Source organism: Carcharhinus amblyrhynchos, chromosome 10 (assembly GCF_965287045.1).
Source record: "Carcharhinus amblyrhynchos chromosome 10, sCarAmb.v2.hapA, whole genome shotgun sequence".
Taxonomy (NCBI): domain Eukaryota; kingdom Metazoa; phylum Chordata; class Chondrichthyes; order Carcharhiniformes; family Carcharhinidae; genus Carcharhinus; species Carcharhinus amblyrhynchos.
The window spans coordinates 37,795,790-37,801,789 of record NC_137333.1 but is presented as its reverse complement, the minus strand read 5'-3'; positions in this window follow the sequence as shown (position 1 = coordinate 37,801,789).

Here is a 6,000-nt window from a genome sequence, read left to right as displayed (position 1 = left end):
TCTTATTACCCTTGGACTATTATCCAGAGATTAGGTGGGAGGGACAGTACTCCAGAAGGCAGGTAGCCAACTGACCCACTTAAAGGTTTATTCAAGTCTGTTAACAAGACAAACTAAGAATTTAGCGGGGTCATTGTAGCAGCCACCCAGCAGCAGGCCTGGGGATGGGGGAGGTGGAATGGAGCTGAGGGTGTGGTGCAGGGAGCACTAGGATGGCCACTGGTGGAGGTGAGGAGTACTGGAGACAGACCATGTCACATGCAATCTACCAGCCACCAAGCATGTACAGATACAAAATAGATAAACTTGCTGGTGTAATGAACTAGAAGAAGCGCAGAGCAATTGCTGGTTCAATTGCTTTAATTATCTTATTGATTAAGCTTAAGTAATAATTATCAATAATATAAAACCATGCTTCAAATCAAATTATTTTCTGAATTAACTGGTTGATTTTCTTTTTAAAGGTAAAGGTAAAGTCACATTCTGGTGATGTGGGATTGTACATTTATATCTTCTACGTTCCAAAGCTATTGAAATGCAAACAATCTGTCTACAAAGCCACAGGGGGAACAGTTTCCTTGCGAGGCATAAATGGGGTTATCTTCTATTCCATTTGTAAAACATCCAGGCAATTACCAATCTTTTTGATATCATTACCAATCTTTTTGGCTCCAGGCAATAACCTTGGTGCTCAACTAGGTACTGAAAAACTAATAGTCAGAATCACTTGGACAATGGAACATTGACTGAGAGAAGGATAGTAAAAAGTCTGACAACACCAGAGAAGGATCCCAGCCATGATCTAAGCATGGTAATTGAAATACACTAATTATGGCGATTCTCAAAAAAAATTCTAAGTGCTACATTCACAAGAAAACTGGTGTAAATCACAATTCTTTCTTCAGTGGGAGTTCAGACACAAATCTCCCACACTCTGCAATGCAGAGGTCACAATTGTGAATATCATTAGAAGCTCCAGGGTGGGGCCTATTCATGCCAGTGTCTGACAGTTCCGGGCCTCCGCGCATGCACAGAGTGCTGTCCCCCCAACCACTCCATGGCTCAGTCACGGCCCCCATGATAATTCCTGGGCCAGCTCTGAATGCCCACACTCCCCCATCCTGTAATGCCCCAATCTCCAGCCCTCAGCAGTGACAATCCCCCTACCCTCCCCACACGCGGCAGAACACCCCCCTTCACATGAAGAAGACCTCCCCCCCAGGAGGAAGACACCCCCACCTGGCAGACCCCCCCACAGGAGGCAGACCACCCTCATCTCAGCCTGCCCCGATCGCTGGCTTCCCTCTAGCCCTGACTGATTCTATCTGCAGAGTGGCAATGGGGCACCCCATGCCCACCAATCATCCCTAACCCCACCACTAGGCCCTGCCCTAGGCACTGACCCCTTGGCATTTCCCCATGTCCAGTGGGCTGTGCCCAGGTGACCCCTCAGCATATGCATTTTGCCTCTAGAGCAGTGCCGGGGGCACAAGCTGGCATTGCCAGGGTGCTCATGCACAGGGGGCACCAGGCCCTGCAACCTGGCCTCCCGGGGGGCCCCAATTGCCCCCCTTCACTCCAATGGAGTTGCCCACTATTTCCCTGAAAATGGGGAGCTACTTTAAACCCTGTCAAATTAAATTTGTATTGGTGGGATGGGAGATGCTATCAGGCCTGGAGATTGCAGTCTCAGGCCTGATGATCACATTTAAGTTACATTTAATTAATATTAAAATCACTTACCTGCTGTTCTAGCCAGTTTCCAGTCTTGTCCCAACTGTGCCGGATATCTGTTGCTGGGAGAAGCGTTGAGAATGCATACACGAATCCCATGAATCAGTATGATTCTCCCAGCCTGACATGCTAAAAATTAGCAGGTTGGGATGGGAGAATTGCACCCCATATTTAGGTCAGTGGGCTACTGGAGACTGAGTTCCTGCGTAAAGACAATTCTTTGTATGTTTTGGCAGCTATTTTCTCTGCAAAACAAGAAAAGCAACAGAAGATAGTGAATGGGCTCCTTTCACCTCTCTCTCTCTCTCTCTCCCTTCCCCCACCTTACAGTTGAACCCTGTCTCCTGATTTTGATTATTCAGGAGCCGCAGACAGAGATTTTAAAAATAACTCAATCCAGCCCTGTTGTCTCCAGAAGTACAGATAAATCAACTTTAAACTGTCTAGACACTGAAAGCAGCAGAACCTTTGAGTTCAGCCTAAAACCAACTGAGTCAACAACCTTCCAGTACTATATATCCTTTTTATTTTGCTGGAATCAAACTTTCAGGTTGTGGTGTTCATATGTATTAGTTAATATAAATCATAACAATATCAACAACTTAAAGCTATTGTACCTCTCATGGGAACAACTTTATATTTTTGCCCATTCCTGATGATATTTGGAAGTTTTTAGTTCCCCAATAATTCAGAGTCCATTGCTGGAATTGTCCAATCATGCACACCCCACTACCACTGCCAGCGAGAATGGAGAACTTGGCACTCAGCCAAATCTCCATTCGCTGCCACAGGACTGGAGAACCCCAGCTGCAGGTGAGGTCAGAGAATTCTTTAAAGTTTATTTATTAGTGTCACAAGTAGGTTACATTAACACTGCAATGAAATTGCTGTGAAAATCCCCTCGTCACCACGCTCTGGCACCTGTCTGGGTACACAGAGGGAGAATTAAGCATGCCCAAGCCATCAAACCAGCACATCTTTCAGGCTTGGGGAAGAAACTGGAACACCCAGAGGAAGCCCACACAGACACAGGGAGAACGTGCAAGTTCCATGTAGACAGCAATCCAAGCCGGGAATTGAACCCAGGTCCCTGGTGCTGTGAGGCAGCAATGCTAACAACTGTGCCACCGTGCCACCCTTGACTGATTTTGAGCCTACACTCTCTGTCCATGTCTTTGAATTCCTATGAAAAATTGATTGCCGATCTGGAGTTATGCTTCCATATGGTTCACTTGCAGCTTGTTCCTGTTCTTTCTCCAAGCAGTGGCAATTCTCGATGAGCGTTACTGTATTGTGTAGAGAATATATATCAGAGTTGATTTTCATTGTGAACTTTTTTCTCTGGGCTTTGCTAAATAGTCTCTCTGCATTGGTTTGCAATGCTTCATCTCCACCAAATTCTTCATACAGCTCATCCATGTCAATCTCTTTTAAAACTGCACACTTGAACACCAACATAAAATTCTTCAAATGACACAGCAATTGCAAGGGCTAATTTGGATCTTCTGCTGCGAATGCTGCTTTCACACAAGTCATATCTGTCACTCAGCACTTCTTGACTCATGGGAAGTAAAAATGTCTCACATTTCCCTGTCACATCAGATGTTAATTGCTTTAGTCTGTCACTCACCGCGAACCCAAAAAGCTTGTCCTGTATACTTCCCTCCCAGTTCCTATTCATGTCACTCATTAGCATGTCGAACAACAACTTCTATTTATCCTCCCAATGTAATGCAAAGTCCCAAGGTGCTTCACAGAAGCATTGTAAAACAATGTACGCAACTTTAGATCAGATGATGAAAAGTTTGGTTCAAAGAGGTAGGTTTGAAGATGTTTATCCATGCTGGTGCTTTTCCTGTTCTGCAGAGAAAACAGGTGCCTAAACATGTGAAGAATTGTCTTGTCACAAGACCTCTGTCTCCAACTGCCCAGTGACCCAATTAGGATTGTAGTTGGTGTATTTCAGTTATCTTGACTAGGTCATGACTGGGACTCCTCTCAGTTAATGCTCCATTGTCCAAGTGATTATGTCTATTTGTTTTTCTGCACCCAGCTGGGCACTGTAAGAAGTCTGACAACACCAGGTTTCAGTCCAACCGATTTATTTGATAGTAAACTCACTGGTGTTGTCAGACTTCTTACTGTGTTTACCCCAGTCCAACGCCAGCATCTCCACATCCCAGCTGAGCACTCAGGTTTAAAGAAGAAAAGTGAGGTAGAGTTGCGGAGAGATGTATGGAAGCACACACTTCATTGCCTACATTCCGAAAGTAGCTTCTCAAAACTGCTGTCAATAGTACACACAACAGTAGAAAAAGCCACCTGGTCACAATGTGCCTCAATATATTGTATTCCTCCATTTCAGTTAAGTCAGCACTCCCTCGATTGCTGTGTTCTGCTCACAGAAATGCTAAAGTGAGAAAACATACTGAGAATGATGTTCTCTACATCAATGTCAAGGTTTCTGGAAACATGTCTTGTTACGTGGTGCAAAATATAACCAAACAGTTAGCCGCAACAATGTTATTTTGAGCATCTTTAAGTGTTTGGTAAACACTGTTGTGCTTTCTGCGATGAACACTTGCATTGTCAGCTGATAATGTGGAAAATTTCTCTAGCCTGAAATCAAAGGCACTGATTGAGGATAATATTTCCACTGTGAATGTTCCTGCGATTTCCAATGGTAAATGCTGAACCACCTTCTCAAAACTGAAATATCTCAAAACTGAGGGGAAATACTTCATTGCATCCTTGTTTGCCATAGACAAAAAATAGCCTGCTTTAATATAATTTAAGCACATCTGTGCAGGATATGGTGCCAGAATGTCCTGTCTCCGTGTTTTCACCTTGCTTTCCCCTCACATTAAGCATCTCGCCAGAGGGAGCCACTATAGATTTCTTTTATCAGATTTCATGCCGCATTTGATACCCCTGTAAGACTGATGATGCCTCACAGCATAATAGACTTTACATAATTCAGCAGCTGCCACTTTATCATTTTGTGGCAACACAAGCAATTTAAAAAAGCTCACTGATTATGTACATTGAGTGTTAAATTTGTACTTTTCAGCCAAAAGGCACTAGTTAATCTCCCTTTTCTCAATGGCTGGCAATGATTTCACATTGGCACAATACATAGACTGTATGCTGCACTCCCTTCCTGATTTCAAACTATGAAATCAAATTCTTATGACCATTCTGTATTGAGCAATGTTTTTCTTCTAAGCATTTTGAATTGGTAAGTGGTGGCATGGAGGCCAAGATGCACCCACTGACCTGGAAACGATTTCACAATGAGCATTTACATAGAACATAGAACACTACAGCACAAACAGGCCTTTCGGCCCACAAGTTGCACCGATCATATCCCTACCTACCAGGCCTATCTATAACCCTCAATCCCATTAAAACCTACGTATTCATCCAGAAGTCTCTTAAAAGACCCCAACGAGTTTGCCTCCACCACCACCGACAGCAGCCAATTTCACTCACTCACCACCCTCTGAGTGAAAAACCTACCCCTGACATCTCCTCTGTACCTACTCCCCAGCACATTAAACCTGTATCCTCTCGTAGTGACCATTTCAGCCCTGAGAAGTAGCCTCCAAGAATCCACCCTATTTATACCTCTCAACATCTTATAAACCTCTATCAGGTTGCCTCTCATCCTTTGTCTCTCCAGGGAGAAAAGACCTAGCTCCCTCAACCTATCCTCATAAGGCATGCCACCCAATCCAGGCAACATCCTTGTAATTTCTCATTTAACCTCATTTAACCAATGAGGCTGTTAGGGTGACCATTTGGAACTGCACAGCCTCTATCTGGTTCATTTTGATACCACTAATTGTGAATCGCCTCCACCTTGTTTGGCGAGTGCTCACAGGAAATGGACATTCGCTCAGGCTGGGCATTGTAAACATTGCAAGCATTGGAATACTGGACTGAAGGGCATCCAGTGCTGGAACTGGGCCAAATGGGTTGTAATCCGGACCGCCTAGTCCTAGCCAGGACTCCCATCAGGTCTAGGGACCCTTCATGCCTGTCTGGCTTCAACTACAGCTACCTGATTACAACACATCTGGCCCAATTCCAGCACTAGATGCCCTTCAGTCCAGTATTCCGATGCTTGCAATGTTTACAATGCCCAACCTGAGCGAATGTCCATGCCTGTCTGGCTTCAGCTACAGCTACAGCCTACCCTGTGGAAGAGTTTCTGCCCAAAGTGGTGGCCTGGATGCAAAGAAATATGTTTTGAGTCATCCAGAT